A 19817-nucleotide genomic window follows, 5' to 3' on the forward strand; every position below is an offset into this window, starting at 1 on the left:
TTGTTGGCCAAACCCTCCATCACTTGTCCTTCTGCTCCACCACCCCGGAGACTGACCTTCCCAGGTCATCTTTTTCCAGTCCTGAGCCCTCCTGGAGTTCAAGCAGAAAGAATGCCTGATCAGGAGGAGTCTGGGCACCTAGTACCCTTCATCAGGGGGTGGGGGATTATACACATACACACCTCCCATTTAGGCCTCTCTCATAGAACTTTATGTACTTTATCTCATTTGTCCTCCCAACAGACCCATGAGGAAGACATTTTTATAACCAATCCTACCTAATAATCCTATCTAATAATAGACAAATATGCAAATTGACCATACCTCCAACACACCCACAAGCCACGCCCACCATCCAATCAGAGTGACTATGCAAATTAACCCAAACCAAGATGGCTACAGCCACAGAGAGCAAGGTTTCCTAGGTAACAGAGGAAGCCAAGCTTTCTGCCAGCCGTTGCAGGACTAAGCCTCCACTCAAGCTACAAAGTTTCAATTATAGAAGGTAAACAAATTCAAACAAATGGCGGCAGAATGGAGCTTGAGAGAGCAGGCCAGGGTTGCCGCCAGCAACAGGGGAAGCAAAGATTTCCGCACACCCTGGCCAGGCCCACCCACTTAAGGCAACAGTTTCAATTATAACCCCAACACAAATGGCTTCGAGCCTCGGAGGGAGCCCCAGGCTTGGCTCTGCTCCAGGCTACAAAGTTTCAATTGTAGAAGGAAAATAAATTCCAGATACCAGGGCCTCCGCTTGTGTTGCCAGGGGGCGTGGCCGGCCTGCAAACCACCACAGGCTCCTCGCTCAGGCCGCCCTACGCCCCAAGGGTACCCCACCCTGATCAGGGACACCCTTCAGGGCAAACCAGCTGGCCCCCACCCCTGTACTAGGCCTCTATCCTATCTAATAAAAGAGTACTATGCAGATTGATCATCACTGCAACACACAATATAGCTGCCCCGATGTGGTCAAAGATCCTGCCCCCATGTGGACACAGGATGGCCACCACAAGATGGCCAGCAGGAGAGGGCAGTTGGGAGGCACCTGGCCTGCAAGGGAGGGCAGTTGAGAGGGACCAAGCCTGCAAGGGAGGGCAGTTGGTCCTCCCTTGTGACCAGGCCGGCAGAGGAGGGAAGTTGGGGGCAAACAGGCTGGCAGCAGAGTGGTTAGGGGGTGATCAGGCTGGCAGGCAGAAGCGGTTAGGGGCAATCAGGAAGGCAGGCAGGCAAGCAGTTGGGAGCCAGCAGTCCTGGATTGTGAGAGGCAGGCAGAAGCGGTTAGGGGCAATCAGGAAGGCAGGCAGGCAAGCAGTTGGGAGCCAGCAGTCCTGGATTGTGAGAGGGATGTCCGACTGCCCGTTTAGGCCCGATCCCAGGGGGTCCCAGATTGGAGAGGGTACAGGCTGGGCTGAGGGACAACCCCCCTCCGTGCACGAATTTCGTGCACCGGGCCTCTAGTTTATAGATAAGGTACCTGAGAACCAGAGGTTAAATGACTTCTGTGGGTCACACGGGTGGCTGAGTGGGAATTCCATTTCAGGTCTATTCCTAAAACATTGCTCTTACCCGTGAAGCAGTACCACCATCATTGCCCCTGGAAGTGAGCCCTGTAGGATGGGGTATAGGAAGTGCCTTGTGACTGGAAATGCTATTTGCTGAAACACTGCAGTAGTTCCAGTTCTGTCTTTACCTCTCTGAATCTGTGCCTTTATCTTTAAAAGGGGACTGGTTATAATGACCACCTCGCAGGATTGTTAGGAGGAGTCTTGTAAGGTCCTTTACAAGTGAAGTGTTGCCTGGCACACAGTAAGCCCTCCATAAGTGTTTAGTGACTGAATTAAATGCCCACTGTGGAAAGCCTTGAACGTTATTGGAAGAATCTGGACCTGAGGGCTTTTAGAATCACTGTCAGGCCATTGAGCAAATTCCAGAGAGGTCCAAGGCCTTGTGTTTCTAAGTCACTCATCATTTGAGGGTAACCTTGAGTAACTCAGTTTTCCCTTTTGTAAATGACCCCTTCGCCCTTTCAAGATGGAGAAAATAAGATTATATTTATGGGAAAACTAGCCATTCCTGAAGCTTAACCACCAAATTGATAACTTGTCATGAGTTGGGCCAAAATTTGTTAATTTAGGAACTCCATTAATAAAATATTCACTTCTGTTTGTTTCCTGTGATAATGGTTTCTCTAAGTAGTAGCTTCCTGGGAGCATATTGAACAGGATTTATTTACAAAAAGGATCTGGAGATCTGGATGGGGTCTTGAGGCCAAGGCAACAAGTCCTGGGCTTGTACCAGAGTGAAATGCTCACTACCTGATTCTCTTTTTAAAAATATGTTTTTATTAATTTCAGAGAGGAAGGAGAGAGAGAGATAGGAACATCAGTGATGAGAGAGAATCATTGATCGGCTGCCTCCTGCACGCCCATAACCCAGGCATGTGCCTTGACTGGGAATCAAACCGTGACCTCTTAGTTCATAGGTCAACGCTTATGAACACCAAGGCCACACTGACCAGGCTCTGATTCTATCTTAATTCTAGCCTGCATTTCTCCCATGACCTTTAGATGAATAGCTCCTGCCATAGACATGCTAATCATTAGACAACTTCTGCTTGAGGCTTGAACTTTTGGTAAAGATTTGCAGGAGCCTCAAGACTGGATTCAGATCAGTGGGGATCAGAACTAGGGAACAAAGAGATTTAGATTGCTCTCTCTTCTTTGGATCCATGTTGGCACCTGGGTGTCATATACCTCTTGCTGCACCCATTCTCCCTGCCCTTGACATAAAGGAAGCCTGAATTCTGAGCTCTCTTAATATGGGTTTGGGAAACTTCTTCTTGAGCTGGTGGCAACTTCTCCATCAATAAACCTTTCCTTATGAAAAACTCTGATGTCTTGAATATTGGCCTTTTGAAGCATCAGGCATACAAGCCTTGAATCAGAAAGAGAGTGTCTAATGTTCAGATCACAGTGAGTGATCACTCCATGCCTCTTGTTGCCAGAAAGGAGACCTGGCCCTGAGTAGGTCTGCCTAGGGCCAGTCGGTAGTGTGTGGGTTCTTTACTTCGTGCAGGAAAAATTTCACAACACGAGGCCAGGCAAATTTTAGAGGACATTCATTAAAGCTGGGGACAGTGAAACAAGGAAAGGCGGGGGAAATGAGCATAGGCTGGGCTGCTTTGGCTCTAGGAAGTCAGAAAAAGGGGCCCTGGGGACAGGTTCAGGGGGTTTGCCAGGGATAAACTGCCACTGCCCATTGCTGCCCTGGTTGCAAGCCTCATGGGGTCCCTTAATTTAAGGGATTGACACCTGTGGGGGAAGAAGTGGTGCTCCTGGAAAGGAGAGAGTACTCTGAGTCCTTTGTCTTGAGGCTTTTATCTCTCTCTTGCAGGTGAAAATCCTAGGGGAGGTCTTAGAAGGTTTCAACAGAATCTGCATCCGTTTTCTAGGTGTACTTCAAGGTTATGATCTTCACTGATTGATCAGTGTCAGGGCAGGGAGTCATTAGTCACTGCAACTGGTCTTGGTGTCACCCACCTGGTTTTGCTGCTTTTCTGGGTCTGGAGCTGAAATTCAACTGAGGCCTAGATGTTATTTCTAGGGAGGTGACCTTCTGTACCTGCTGTAAAGTGCTGTCAGTTTGTTCAGCTATCTGTCTCAGTTTCCCTTTTCCACTCGTCCTGGCTTACTGACCTGTCTCACTCTGAGAGAGGGTCCCAAGACAATTCAGCTCTGGCATTCTGTAGTTCAATTCAAAAGATATCTACTGACTCCTGCTATGAACTGGAAAAACTGAGACATGTACCAGATCTCAAATCTGGCCTTGTGGAGCTTAAGGTCTGGTTGGGAAGGATAAAAACATGCATAGACCAAGAAATAAAAGGCATGCTTTGGTGGAAATTCAGAGATTGTGCTGCATGAACCCAAAGAGCCTTGGATGCTGGACCTTGGCCTGAACAGCCTGGGGGAAGCCAGACAGCACAGTTCAAAGCTTAGCTCTGAAGCTGGAGTGTCTGGTAACCCATCTTTGTTATGTGACTGTGCCCCAATTTCCATACCTGTAAAATGAGGATAATCCAGATATATATATATATATTCCTATCTAATAAAGAGGGAATATGCTAATTGACCATCACTCCATCACAAAGATGGATGCACCCACAACTGAGGACAAGTTCCCTTAAGGAGCCTTAACAAGCAATCAGCAGGGACCTGAGGCTACGCCTTCCCCGCCCCCGTGGGCCTTGACGGGGATCTCAGGCCATGACCCCTGCCCCAGCGCCAGGCCAGGGAACCTGAGGCCACACCCCCCACCTGGCGGGGCTCGCTGCTGGGCTAGGGGACCTCAGGCTGCTCCCCCTGCCCCAATGCCAGGCCAGGGGACCTCAGGCCATGCCCCCCACCAGGTGGGGCTTGACAGAGGACTTCAGGCTGCATCCCCCACCCCAGCACCAGGCCAGGGGACCTCAGGCCACACCCCCCACCCCCCCCCCCCGCCCTAGCACCAGGCCAGGGGACCTGAGGCTGTGCCCCCCTGCCTGGCGGGGCTTGACAGGGGACCTCAGGCCATGCTCCCCATCCAGCAGGGCTTGACAGGGGACCTGAGGCTGTGCCCCCCGCCTGGCAGGGCTTGACGGGGGACCTCAGGCCATGCCCCCTGCCCCATCTGAGGGACCTCAGGCCACAACCCCTGTCCTGGCGTTGGGCCAGGGGACCTGAGGCTATGCCCCCCGCCTAGTGGGGCTTGACAAGGGTGGGACTGGCCGGGTCTGGATCTAGCCCAATTGGGGGGGGGGTGGCCGGGTCTGGGTCTCACGTGATTTTGAGGTGCATGTGGGTGGGCGGGGACTTGACTCTGGGTCCCCCTTTTAATGTGCATGAATTTCATGCACCGGGCCACTAGTCTATACATATAAAGAGCCAGGGTCCATAATGGCCAAATAGACAACCGGTCCATCCCCCGGCCCTCAGGCTCCATCGATCAGGGGATGGCTAATGGGGGACCTGGGGTCCCTCAGGCTCCAATGAATCCATTGAAGCAGTGACTGGTGAGTGTGTGGAAGGCAGATTGCTTGGTACCTCCCCCAGCCCGCAGGCTCCCATTGATCAGGGGATGATTAACAGGGAACCTGAGTGAGTGGCACAGGGACTGGAAGGCAGGCCTCTTGGTCCCTCTTCCCAGCCCTCAGACTCTAATCAATCGGTGGTGGAGGTGGGGCAGAACTGGGGACTGGCTTCCTTAGTAATCCTGTAGGTTCAATCTCCAGAGGACAGGATAGGCACCAACGGACCAGCACCTCTGGCACGATCCTGACAGCGCTGCCGGCCTCCTGGAACTCAGCCTTGGGCACTGTGGCTGCTTCCCCTCCCTAGACGCTCCACAAGGAAGAAAGAATACTACCAGCAGCACCAGGGGCAACCAGCAGTGACTGATTGCTCTCCCCGTGCTTCCTCCAGGTCACTTGAGCCAGTCCCTGCCCTCCCCGCTCCAGATGAAGTGTGATCACTGCACACAGAAGGAATGTAGAAAAAAAACAAAAACTGATGACCAAGAGAATGCCACAGTCAACGTCCGGAGTCCAGCTCAGGAGAACGGAGAGAAGGGAGAATTCCATAAGTTGGCCGATACCAAGATATTTCTGAGTGACTGCCTGGTGTGTGACAGTTGGGTAACCACAGAGGAAGGGGTCCAAGTTTCTCAACAGAACACCAAGGACTTCTTCCGTGTTCTGAACCTTAATAAGAAATGTGATACCTCACAGCACAAGGTCCTGGCAGTGTCCGTGTGTCTTTAGTCTCTGTCTTATTTTGCTGCTAAATTCAGTCTCAGTGTCACTGATGCATCCAGAAGGCTCTGCAGCTTTCTCAAAAGCCTTGGGATGCACTGTCTTTGACATGAAGATAGCTGTGGACTTCAGCATCCTGGAAAGTCAGAAGGAATTTGTGCGTCGGTACTGCCAGCACCATGAGGAAGAGCCCCAGCTACCCATGCTGACCTACGCCTGCCCCACTGGCACTGATATGCAGAGCATGTGCTGGGTCACTCCATCACCTCCACCTCTGCACAGCCAAGTCTCCCCAGCAGATCATGGGCTCTCTGGTGAATGATTACTTCACCAGATGGCAGAACCTGTCCCCAGACAAGATTTTCCACGTCATTGTGGCCCCATGTTATGACAAGGAACTGGAGGCCCTTTGAGAAAATGTTCCCACAGGTTTACATAGTTCCCATGGTGCTGACTGCGTGTTAACCTCAGGTGAAATTGTCCAGATAATGGAGCAGAGTAACCTCGCCTCGAATGACGCTGCCATAGACACTCTTTTTGGAGGCATGAAGGAGAAGGAGATGAGGCTCCACGAGGGTGTCAGCTCCAACAGGTACCTGGCACACATCTTCAGGCATATGGCCAAGGAGCTGTTCAATGAGGACGTGGGAGTGCTCACCTACCACACCCTGAGGAACAAAGACTTCCAGGAGGTCACCCTTGAAAGGGACGGAGAGGTTCTGCTACGCTTTGAGGCTGCTTAGGGCTTTTGGAACATCCAGAAGTGGTCCTGAAGCAAGTTCCCATGCCACTTTTTGGAGGTCCTGGCCTGTGCCGGGCATGCCTAAGCAGCAGGAGCCAGGCCCAGGCAGATGATGGGCACTGCTGCAGCACTGCTGCGGCAGATGGAAGACATCTACACTGCCATCCCGAGACCAGCGCCCATGTGCAGGAGCTGTACCAGGAGTGGTGGGGTGGGAGGGGCAGGGCCCAGGGAAGCCTGCCAGGACATCAAGTGGTTAAGGTCCAGCAGATGCCCGGCCTGCAGGCCTCCTGAAGAGTGGTGTCAGACACATGAAGGAAAGGCTTAGAACCTCTGTCATTGCTTTGGTTTTCAGAATTCCCTGCTCCCCATCTGTCGGCTCCCTCTGAGGGGTGCTGTCGTCATCACATGGGTGCAACTGGAATATTGTATCTCGAGAGGATTGCCCCAATGTACGAATCCTTTTATCCAATGATTTAAAAAATCCCAAAGAACAAGAATGGAGACAGACTACTGTCCTTTAGGCTTTAAAAAACCCGGAAGTGTCCTACGAAGAGCTGAGACTTGGTTCTGTCCATGTGCCTCAGAGAGATTGGATGAGGAAATGGCCCTGTTTGGCCCTGACTTTACCCACTTATGTTACTCTTGAAGGTGTCTTTGCCACAATGTGAATAAACTGCCACCTTTTGGAATAGGGGCTCATTTGAAAGTCTGCATTCCCAACTTGTCTTGAAACAGATCTATGTTCTGCAGCTGTGGCCACCGTCCTGAGATCAGGTCCTGTCGACCAGGTCCTGTTGCTGGGAATCAGGGGGCACTGGAGTGAAGGCCCCCCAGCCATGCCCTTTTATATTCAGGGATTGAGCTGAACTCACTTTGGGGGAGGCCTGGAAAGGGTGACAAGTGTCACAGATGGAAGGATGGAGAATGGAGAGGTGGACACCCTGCTCGGTCCCTCCCTGGGTGGGGTCAGGCAGATGAAGGCCAGCCAGCCCACCCCACAATTGGGTGAGATAGTGTCCTCTGTGCTCACCTCTCACCCCATGGGCCTGGCCACTCCCCTCAGCTCTGGGCAGCCCTCTGCATTCCACGACAGTGCACTCTGCCCTCACATGCTGCTCGCCCTAATTGAGAAAAAAGAGAGCAGTTGGCCCATAGACAACTACACAGAAAGATAGGACTCACGGCTGGTGAGTGCAGTGGCAGTGGCGTGAGCCTCTCCTGCCTCCATGGCAGTACTAAGGAGTAGTGAGATGAGTGGTAAGGAGCAGTGAGCAGGTGGGTAGTAAGGAGCGAGGGGTCCTGGACTGCGAGAAGGATTTCCAACTGTTAGCTTAGGCAGGTGGATATCCCCTGAGGGGTCCTGGACTGTGAGAGGGTGCAGGTATGGCTGAGGGACGTCCCCCCCACCCAGTGCATGAATTTTGTGCACCGGGCCTCTAGTTATTGAGGCCCAGTGCACGAAATAGTTATTACTTACTAGAGGCCCGGTGCACAAACTTTGTGCATGGGTAGGGTCCCTAGGCCTGCCCAGGGCCGATCCAGCTCTTCTAGCTGCTGGCCAGGGCCTTCCTTCCCTGGCTGCCGGCTGACAGCCAGGGCCTTCCTTAATTCCATGATACCCCCCGGTGGTCAGCGCACGTCATAGTAAGTGATTGAACTCCCCGTCTCCCAGTCGAACTCCCAAGGGGACACTTTGTATATTAGGCTTTTATATATATAGATTAATAATATTATACCCCAATGATCTAGTACTGTTGTAAGAATAAAATAACTTAGCACATGTAACAGCCAGAACAGGGCCTAGCATATAGCAAGCAATCCATGCATATTAATCATTATATTAGTATTTGAAAAATAGAAATGTACCGACAGGGGTTTTCTGACCTGAGAAGCCTATCTCAGCAGCCAGACTGCCTGAGTTCAAATACTAACTTTGGCACTTAATTACTGTGTAACCTTGAGTCAGTTTAACCTCTTGTGCCTCTGTTTCTTCATCTGCAGAATTGTGAAGATTATAAAGCACTTAGAACAGCACCTAGCCCATGATAAGGGCTCAGTAAACATTAGCTCATTATTTTAATCATAGATGTGATACATTCCTACCAGAGTTTTGGGAAGGCAATGAGGAAGAGGGTTTGGGGAGAGGCAAGCTGGAGGCAGAGGCAAATGGAATGAAAGAGCAGGATATTGCAAGGATCTGGTGGGGATGGCTTTTCAGAACTCCACTTGTGGTATCAGGAAAGCATCTATAATCTAATACCACACCATACCATGAATCTGAACAGCATATACTTGCACTCAGATGTTGTATGCCAGGGAGGGTTACTCTTATCTGCAGTTCCTCAAGCCGGCCTGGTGGGTTCCTTGAGCATGATAGGGGATTCTCCCCATGAGCTGGTGACTCTAAGCAAGCATCCTAATGTGCCTTCAGCTGCCAAATGGAGAGACAGGTATTACCTAGCCAAGCTCCCTCTGAAGTGGGGGCGGGGCTGCAAGGAAGGAAAGCTTGCAGAAGGGAGCTTCTCAGGTTCCAGAGAGTTTGAAATCTGTCTTTGTTCTGGGGATGAGAGAACAGTGTGTGTGCCTCTGTCCTCAGTAACTGCTTTGACTCTCTGTTTCCTTTCACTTCTGTGAGTTTCTCCTTAGTACCAAAAGAGAGGCCAGGAGGGGGCCACAGCCCAATTCCAAGGAACCCACAGTCGCACAGGTCAGTTAGGACACCACACTCAGAATCACTGTCTGTGGGGCACTTGATAATTTTCAAAGCACTGTCAGGTTTTTCCCCTCAGTTCTTGAGCCCCACTACCACCTCAGAGGACCCCTACTACCTCTGAGTTAGGAGAGAGTTTGTAGCTTCTCCCTTCAGAAGGTGTAGTCTATTTTCCCACCTCTGTAAATCTGGCCTGACCTTTGTGACTTGCTTTAACTAGTAGAAAACAGTGCAAAGAATGTTGTGCAAGAGAATTGTTTTCTCTCTCTTTTCTGAAATCCTGCCTCAGCCATGAGAACAAGTCTAAGCTAGCCTGCCTGAGGATGAGGCCATGTGGAGTAGAACCTACTCAGCCATTTGCCCCTGCTCAGACCCTTCCTTCCATGGGTGAGAGAGCCCAGCCAAGAGGAGCAGAGCCGCTGATTGCAGATATATGAGTGAGCCTAGCCAAGCCCAGCTTATCTCAGCAGAACCACCAGCCAAACTGGCAAACTTGGAGAATAATAAATAAGAGTTCCAAGGTGAGACGAAAGCTCTTTTGAGGCCTAATTTTAGAACTTGCACAACATTGGTTCCACCAAATTTAACTGGAAAGAGAGAGGACCAGAGTCCCCTGGGGGAAATCTAGCCAGGGTGGACAGATTTAGACACAAAAAATTTCAGTCCATCTCAGCAGCCAGACTGCCTGAGTTTGCTTTATAAAAGCCATCTTCACTTTGCAGAATGATTCCCCAGATAAGTTCTTTAAGTAACATTGCTATATGTTAGGATTTGATTTACACACAACCCACCAAGAATATATTCTATCAGTGCTTATCAAGAAGGGAAGCATGTGCTTTTCTGCATGTTGGTTTTCAAAACCTGGTTTGCCGCCCACGAGATGTTGTCTCTCACACCTTTTTGTATAGAAGACCTTATGGCATACAAGCTGACTCCACACTAATCCGTATGTCACCAGATCCAAGTGAAAAGTAAGTACTTCTCAGAAACAAAATAAAAAAGTTTCCCACTTGGCTGTTCTGGTTCAATGGCTGAGTTTCAATTTATGAACCAGGATATCAGGGTTCAATTCCCAGTTAGGACCCATGCCAGGGTTGCAGCCTCGAGCCTCAGTAGGGGGAATGCAGGAGACAGCCGATTGATGCTTATCTTTCATTATTGATGTTTCTATCTCTCCCTCTCTTTTCCTTTCCTCTGACATCAATAAAAAACATTTAAAGAAATAAAATATTTCTTTTTTTTAATATTTTTTATTGAGGTATTATATGTGTACATATCTTACCATTACCCCCCCACCCCACACCCACACATGCCCTCCCCCCCAGAGTTTTGCGTCCATTGTTTATGCTTATATGCATGCATACAAGTCCTTCGTTTGATTTCATAACTCCCCCACCTCTCCCTAACTTTTCCCCTGTAATTTGAAAGTCTGTTTGATGCTTTACTGTCTCTGTATCTATCTTTTTGTTCATCACTTTATACTGATCTTTACTATCCCTAAATGAGTGGGATCATGTGGTATTTTTCTTTCATTGACTGGCTTATTTCACTTAGCATAATGTTCTCCAATTCCATCCAGGTTGCTGCAAATGATGAGAATTCCTTCTTTTTTATGGCAGCAGAGTATTCCATTGTGTAGATGTACCACAGTTTTCTGATCCAGTCATCTGCTGACGGGCACCTAGGCTGTTTCCAAATCTTAGCTATGGTGAATTGTGCTGCTATGAACATAGGGGTGCATATATCCTTTCTGATTGGTGTTTCTAGTTTCTTCGGATATATTCCTAGGAGTGGGATTACTGGGTCAAATGGGAGTTCCATTTTCAGTTTTTTGAGGAAGCTCCATACTGTTCTCCACAGTGGCTGCACCAGTCTGCATTCCCACCAGCAGTGCACGAGGGTTCCTTTTTCTCCGCATCCTCGCCAACACTTGTCGTTTGTTGATTTGTTGATGATAGCCATTCTGACAGGTGTGAGATGGTACCGCATTGTTGTTTTGATTTGCATCTCTCGGATAATTAGTGACGTTGAGCATGTTTTCATGTGTCTCTTGGCCTTCCTTCTGTCTTCTTTTGAAAAGCTTCTATTTAGGTCTGTTGCCCATTTCTTTATTGGATCATTTATCTTCCTTTTATTAAGTTGTATAAGCTGCATGTAGATGTTGGAGATCAAACCTTTATCAGTGATGCCATTTGCAAATATGTTCTCCCATGCAGTAGGCCTTCTTGTTGTTTTGTTAATGGTTTCTTTTGCTGTGAAAAAGCTTTTTATTTTGATGTAGTCCCATTTGTTAATTTTCTCTTTAGCTTCCATTGCCCTAGGGGCAGTGTCAGTGAAGAATTTCTTTTGGCATATGTCTGAGATTTTGCTACCTGTGGATTGCTCTAGTATTTTTATGGTTTCCCGTCTTATGTTTAAGTCCTGTATCCATTTTGAGTTTATTTTTGTGTATGGCGTAAGTTGGTGATCAAGCTTCATTTTTTTGCATGTATCTGTCCAATTTTCCCAACACCATTTATTGAAGAGACTGTCTTGACTCCATTGTATGTTCATGCCTCCTTTGTCAAATATTAATTGAGCATAGTGGTTTGGGTCAATATCTGGATTCTCTATTCTGTTCCACTGATCTATATGTCTGTTCTTGTGCCAGTACCAGGCTGTTTTGAGAACAGTGGCTTTGTAATACAGCTTGAAATCTGGTATTGAGATCCCTCCTACTTTATTCTTCTTTCGCAGGATTGCTGTGGCTATTCGGGGTCTTTTTTTATTCCAGATGAATTTTTGGAGAGTTCTTTCTAGGTCGGTGAAATATGCCATTGGTATTTTAATGGGGAGTGCATTGAATCTATAGATTGCTTTGGGTAGTATGGACATTTTAATGATGTTGATTCTACCAATCCATGAACATGGTATGTTCTTCCATCTGTTTACGTCTTCCTCTATCTCTTTTTTCAGTGTCCTGTAGTTTTCCGTGTATAGGTCTTTTACCTCCTTAGTTAAGTTTATTCCTAGGTATCTTAATTTTTTTGGTGCGATGGTAAATGGAATTGCCTTTTTAGTCTCTCTGTCTGTAAGTTCACTATTGGTGTATAGAAAGGCCATAGATTTCTTGGCGTTAATTTTGTATCCTGCTACACTGCCAAATTCATTTATTAAGTCTATTAGTTTTTTGACGGAGTCTTTCGGATTTTTTATGTACAATATCATGTCGTCTGCAAATAAAGACAGCTTTACTTGTTCTTTTCCAATTTGGATGCCTTTTATTTCTTCTTCTTGTCTAATTGCAATGGCTAATACTTCCAGTACTATGTCAAACAGGAGTGGTGAGAGTGGGCATCCCTGTCTTGTTCCTGTTCTTAGGGGAAATGTTTTTAGTTTTTGTCCATTGAGTATGATGTTTGCTGTGGGTTTATCATATATAGCTTTTATTATGTTGAGGTATGAGCCTTCTATTCCCACCTTGTTGAGAGTTTTTATCAAGAAAGGGTGTTGGATTTTGTCAAATGCTTTTTCTGCATCAATTGATATGACTATGTGATTTTTATCTCTCAATTTGTTTATGTGATGTATCACGTTTATTGATTTGCGGATATTATACCATCCTTGCATTCCTGGGATAAATCCTACTTGGTCATGGTGTATGATCTTTCTGATGTACTGCTGGAGCCGATTTGCTAGAATTTTGTTGAGGATTTTGGCATCTATGTTCATGAGGGATATTGGCCTATAATTCTCTTTCATTGTGTTGTCTTTATCTGGTTTTGGTATTAGGGTGATGCTGGCTTCATAGAAGGAGCTTGGAAGTGTTCCTTCCTCTTGAATTTTTTGAAATAGTCTGAGGAGGATAGGTTTTAGTTCTTCCTTGAATGTTTGGTAAAACTCTCCTGTGAAGCCATCAGGCCCCGGGCTTTTGTTTGCTGGAAGCTTCTTGATGACTGCTTCAATTTCGTCCATAGTTATTGGCCTATTGAGCTCTTTAGATTCTTCTTGATTGATTTTAGGAAGGTTATATTTTTCTAGGAATATGTCCATTTCCTCCAGGTTGTCCAGTTTGTTGGAATAGAGTTGTTCGTAGTATTTTGTAACAATCCTTTGTATCTCAGCGGGGTCTGTTGTTATTTCACCTCTTTCATTTCTGATTTTGTTTATTTGGGTCCTCTCTCTTTGCTTCTTGGTGAGCCTGGCTAGAGGTCCATCAATCTTGTTTATCCTTTCAAAGAACCAGCTCTTGGTTTTGTTGATCTTTCGTATTGTTTCTTTGGTCTCTATGTCATTTATCTCCGCTCTGATCTTTGTTATTTCCTTCCTTCTGGTTACAGTGGGCTTTTCTTGCTGCTCTTTTTCTAGCTCTTTGAGTTGTAGGGTTAAGTAATTTATTACCATTGATTCTTGTTTTTTGCAATAGGCTTGTAGAGCTATGAACTTCCCTCTCAAGACTGCTTTCGCTGTGTCCCAAAGATTTTGGATTGTTGTGTTTTCATTGTCATTTGTTGCCATGATGTTTTTTATTTCTTCCTTGATCTCTCTGGTGACCCAGTCATGGTTTAATAGCATGCTGTTTAGTCTCCAAGTGTTTGATTTCTTGGGATTGTATTTATTGTAGTTGATTTCCAGTTTTATGCCACTGTGATCTGAGAAGACGCTTGATATAATTTCTATCTTCTTGAATTTGAAGAGACTTTGCCTGTGACCCAGCATATGGTCTATCTTTGAAAATGACCCATGTGCACTTGAGAAGAATGTATATTCTGTGGCTTTGGGGTGAAATGTTCTAAAGATGTCAATTAATTCCATCTGGTCTAGTGATTCATTTAGGATTGCTGTTTCTTTGCTGATTTTTTGTTTAGAGGATTTGTCCAGTGGTGATAGTGGGGTATTAAAGTCTCCTACTATGATTGTATTACTATTAATCTCTCCCTTCAAATCTTCCAGGAGTTTTTTTATGTATTTGGGTGCTCCTATATTGGGTGCATATATGTTTACCAGAATTATTTCTTCTTGTTGGATTTCTCCCTTTAGTATTATGAAGTGGCCTTCTTTATCTCTTGTTATGGCATTTACTTTGAGGTCTATTTTGTCAGATATAAGTATTGCTACCCCAGCTTTTTTTTCATTTCCATTTGCCTGAAAGATATTTTTCCATCCCTTCACTTTCAATCTGTGTGAGTCTCTTGTTCTGAGGTGGGTCTCTTGTAGACAGCATATATATGGGTCGTGTTTTTTTATCCATTCAGCTACTCGATATCTTTTGATTGGAGCATTTAGTCCATTTACATTTAAAGATATTACTGAAAGGTATTTGTTTGTGGTCATATCTATTTTTGTGTCTATATTCCTTCTTACCTGTTTATTTCTTCTTTTTACAGTATTCCCTTTAGCAATTCTTGCATTGCTGGTTTGGTGGTAATAAACTCCTTAAGCCTTTTTTTATCTGCAAAGCTCCTGATTTCCCCTTCAATTTTGATTGATAGTCTTGCTGGATATAGTATTCTTGGATTCAGTCCTTTGCTTTGCAACACTTTGTATACCTCCGTCCATTCACTTCTAGCTTGTTGTGTTTCTGTTGAGTAATCATTTGACAATCTGATGGGTGTTCCTTTGTAGGTAACTCTCTGTCTCTCTCTTGCTGCCTTTAAGATTCTCTCTTTATCATTTATATTTGCCATTGAAATTATGACATGTCTTGGTGTGTGTCTTTTGGGGTTGATCCTGCTTGGGACTCTCTGTACTTGCGTAACTTTTATCTTTCCCATATCCGGGAAGTTTTCTGTCATTATTTCTTCAAATAGATTTTCTAATCCCTGCTGCTCTTCTTGTCCTTCTGGCAGCCCTATTATACGCATGTTACTTCGTTTCATGTTGTCCCGAAGCTCCCTTAGGCTTTCCTCCTGCTTTTTAATTTTTTTCTCCAATTGCTGTTGAGATTGAGCTTGTTTCTGTACCTGATCTTCTAACTCACTAATTCGGTCCTCTGCTTCTTGTAGTCTACTGTTGAAACTTTCCATGGTGTTTTTGATTGTAGCTATATCACTTTTCATTTCTTCCTGATTCTTGCATAAGTTGTTGATTTTCTCATCCATCCGATGTATAAATTCCACAACCATTACTCTAAACTCCTTTTCGGTCATGTTGCAAGCTTCAGTTTCACTGATTTCCTTTCTTGGCGACTCCACATTTTCTTTCCTCTGTGAGTTATTTCGTTTCCCCATTCTGGCTATCACCAGAAAGCTCAAGCTTCCGTTTGCGTGGACCTGGGCCGTGTGCTGTGGGGACTTCACTCCACCCGAGTTTCACTGAAGTGCTCTGACACTAGGACGTGTGGCTGCCTTTGGTTGGTGGGAACCAGACTTGCCCAGGGTCAGTGTCCCCAGTGTTCCGTGTGGTCTCGTGTGCACACTTAGATTCAGGGGCCCTGTCTGCACCACACTGTTGGTATGTGCCAAAAATGAGATCCTTAGCAAGTGCCAGGAGTCAGAGTTTCCCTGTGTCTGCACCAAGACTAGAGTGTCAGAGTCTCTGTTGCCTTGTGCGGTTTCTCGTTGAGACTCAGGGTCCCTATGTGTGCATGCACCAACAATTGGGGTCGCTGGCTCTTAGTGTGAATGCGCTGTGAGTCAGGGATCCCAGGCAGCTGTATCCGGCGTGCCAAATTCCCTGAAGTGGAGCTGCGACCTGTGTGTGCTCTCTCTACTGAGCCAAACCGGCTAGGGCGCACACTCTTGATTTCCTGAAGGTGAGCTGGCTCTGTGCACTCTACGGGAGTCCCGGAAGGGGGGCGGAGTCTGTCCTGCGCGCCAAATTCCCCCAAGGGAAAGCCCCTCTGTGCAAGCACTAAGATTCCCTGAAGGGAGAGCTGTGACCCGCAAGCCAAATTCCCCCAAATTCTCCTAAGGGGTGCCCTCTGTGCGCACTGACAGATTTCCCCAACAGGGAGCTGATTCTCTCCTGTGCGCTCGCAGGCGTGTCAAATTCCCTGAGGGGGAGCGAGTCCCTGCGCAAAGCTCTGCGGCTTGGGCGAGAGGCGGATCTATCAGTTAAAATGGCGCTGTCTGCGCGCCTGCGGGGAGGGGGTAGGCTCTTTGACTCACGGAATTCTGCAGGGACGTCTGGATTCTTGTTGTTTGTTGGTCTGAAGCTGTGATAGCAGTTCTCTGTCCCCAGTGGCTGCAGGGTCCTGGTTTGTGTCAGAAGCCAGGATCCGAGTCTCAGGCAGCTCTGTTTCTCAAGATGGTGTGCAGAAATAAAATATTTCCCTAATAAAACTGCAATAGCTATGACTCATTATTGGTCACATTATTTTATCTTATACTAGAAGCCCGGTGCATGAAAATTCATGCACTGGAGCGGAGGGTCCCTCAGCCCGGCCTGCCCCCTCTCACAGTCCAGGAGCCCTCACGGGCGGGAGGTGACCCAGCAATCAGGGGAAGGCAACACCCCCATCACACCTCTGCTGCTGCCACTGCCGGCTGTGCAAGCCTTGGCCAGCCCTGGTTACCTGAGCCTCGGATGGCCCTGGGCAGCTGTGGGGCTGAGGGGACTGGGGTACTCTGGAGGCAGCCTTGCCGCGCACCTGCTGCCCCAGCAGAGCTGAGGGGACTGGGTGCTGCTATCTTGTGGCTGTGGGTACTGCCATCTTTGAGAGTGGGGCAGTCAATTAGCATATTCCCTCTTTATTAGATAGGATAACTGATGCTATATGTCAGGTACTGTCCTTAACACTTTACTAACATTAGTTCATTTAATTCTCTTAATAACCAATAAAGTAATACAATACCCCCATTTTACAGATGAAAAAACTCAGATGCAAAATGGTGAACTTAACCCACAGTTTCAAATAAATTTAGGACAGAGAATGCCTAGCATTTTGTATATTTCCAAAGAGGGCATGGGTTGAAACAGGTTGAGGAAAACATATTTATTTTTAAAATATATTTTGATTGATTTCAGAGAATGAGGAAGAGATAGAAACATCGATGTAAGAGAATAATTGATTGGCTGTGTTCTGCAAGCACCCTACTGGGGATTGAGCCTGCAACCCGGGTATGTGCCCTACACCGGAATTGTTCGAACCCATAACCCTTCAGTCCATGGGCCAATGCTCTATCCACAGCCAAACCGGCTAGGGCAGTGGTCGGCAAACTCATTAGGCAACAGAGCCAAATATCAACAGTACAACGATTGAAATTTCTTTTGAGAGCCAAATTTTTTAAACTTAAACTTCTTCTAACGCCACTTCTTCAAAATAGACTTGCCCAGGCCATGGTATTTTGTGGAAGAGCCACACTCAAGGGGCCAAAGAGCCACATGTGGCTTGCGAGCCGCAGTTTGCCAACCACGGGGCTAGGGCAAAGAAAACATATTTAAGGTGAAGTGTGGTTGGTGTGTTTCCAAGCTAATAGCTAGGAAATTTTAACTGGCCAAAGCAAATCATAAGGTCAGCCCAGATTTAAGGGGTGGGGAAATCAACTCTTTCTTAATGAGGGAAGCAGACAAGACAGGATGCAAAGAATTGTGATTAGCTACCATACAACACTTAAGGGGTGGCTTGAAAAGGTGGGAGAGAATGGAAGGATTTAGGACTTGTTAGTCAGAGGAATCAGTTTTGAGGCGATGGTCACTGTTCAGTGAAAAATAAGGCCTGACCTAAGATACAAGAGATATTTCAAGAAAGAAATTTCAGATTGTAATTTTTTTAAAGTTACTTAAGTGCTAAGCTTATTTCCTTATCTATAAAATGGAACAAAAAAAGAGTACCTATTGCCCAGCTGGTGTGGCTCAGTGGCTGAGCATTGACCCATGAGCCAGGAGGTCACAGTTCGATTCCCAGTCAGGGCAGCCAGGGCACATGCTTGAGTTGTGGCTCAATCAGAGGTAGGGGCATGCAGGAGATGGCCAATCGATGATGCTTCTCTTTAATCAATGTTTCTATCCCTCTCCCTTCCTTCCTCTCTAAAAATCAATGAAAACATATATTTTTAAAAAGAGCATCTATCTCTCAGGAGTTTTGTGAGGATAAGAAACAATGCCTTTAAAACAATGCTTAGCATGAGCCTGGCTCAGGTAAGTGTGTTCGATATGCAACAGTGATTACTGTCACTGCTATTATTAATTAGGCATCAAGGGTAACTGCAGTTTCTGGCTTGGGCAGCAGGGCGAATGGTGGTGCTGTGTTTGGAGATGAGGAATGCAAAAGGAAAAAAGAGCAGGTTGGCAGGGGGAGAGTGGATGATTTGAGTTGGCCATGCTTGCCCCCCTTGCCTTCCCCTGAAGACCCTTAAATTCTGAGACCTTCTAATCCAAAGGGATTTTGTTGTTGTTTTTTATACATTTTTATTGATTTCATAGAGAGGAAGGGAGAGGTAGAGAAAGATAGAAACATCAATGATGAGAATCATTGATTGGCTGCCTCCTTTATGCTCCACACTGGGGATTAAGCCCACAGCCCTGGCATGTGCCCTGACCGGGAATTGAACAGTGACCTCCTGGATCATAGGTCAATGCTTAACCACTGAGGCACACCAGCGGGGCTCCAAAGGTTTTTAACTTGGGGTTTATAGATGGGCTTTAGGGAATGCCCAAACCCCTGAGATTATGTGTAAAATGTGGTGTTTTGTATGTGTGTGTACTTTCCTGAGAAGGACCAAAACTTTTACCAAACTGTCAAACATATTTGTGACTCCCCAAAAATGAAAACTACAGATCCAAGCTATCTCTCTACTGTGACCCATGGCTGGTCTTCTGCTAAAGATGGGCCATTGTATGTCACAACAAAAGAGGAACTCATGAGCAAGACTGAGGCAACTTTGCTAAGCTTCCAGGTCTCTGGATATGCGCCCCCCCTCCCCCCCACACACACACATTTGGCACTATTGCACTCTGCAGATTGGGTTCTCTACCACCTCCTCTTTTAGGAAGTCAGGTGCACAAATTGGATTAAGCATAATCTTTGTTCACAACATTTAAAAAAATGTTTTTATTGATTTGAGAGAGAGGAAGAGGGAGAGAGATAGAAACATCAATCGGCTGACTCCCAAATGCCCCCTGCACCAGGGATTGAGCCTGAAACTTGGGCATACATCTTGACCAGGAATGAACCAATGATGACCTGATGCACAGGTCGACACTCAATCACTGAGCCACACCTGCCAGGCTGATCACGAATTTTTATCATGCACAATACACTTTTATGCATTTTACTATTTTAGCTGATTTGACGTAATAAGCAGCAAACATGACACAGAACCCTGACAATAACCTAATCTATATTCCATCCAGCCCACCCTATCCTCCTGCCAGAGGGAACAATTATCCCGAATCCCACAATGACATCAATCTTTTTCTTTTTACAGTTTTACTGAGTATGTTCTTTAAAACTGTTTTTAGCCCTGGCCGGTGTGGCTCAGTTGGTTGGAGTGTCATTCTATGTACCAAAAGGTGATGGGTTTGATTCTTGCCAGGGCACATGCCCAGATTTCAGGTTCGATCCCTAGTTGGAGCATGTGCAGGAGGCAATGGATCACATCAATGTTTCTCTCGCTTTCCCTTTCCCTCTTGGAAATAAATGGAGGGGGGAA

General features: G+C 46.6%; 1 pseudogene; it reads left to right on the plus strand.

Moving 5' to 3' along the window:
* Nucleotides 1–5494: 5494 nt before the first annotated feature.
* Nucleotides 5495–6824, plus strand: LOC103284224 (nuclear prelamin A recognition factor-like; annotated as a pseudogene).
* The last annotated feature ends 12993 nt before the right edge of the window (nt 6825–19817 follow it).

The sequence above is a fragment of the Eptesicus fuscus genome, chromosome 9, assembly GCF_027574615.1.
Source record: "Eptesicus fuscus isolate TK198812 chromosome 9, DD_ASM_mEF_20220401, whole genome shotgun sequence".
NCBI lineage: Eukaryota > Metazoa > Chordata > Mammalia > Chiroptera > Vespertilionidae > Eptesicus > Eptesicus fuscus.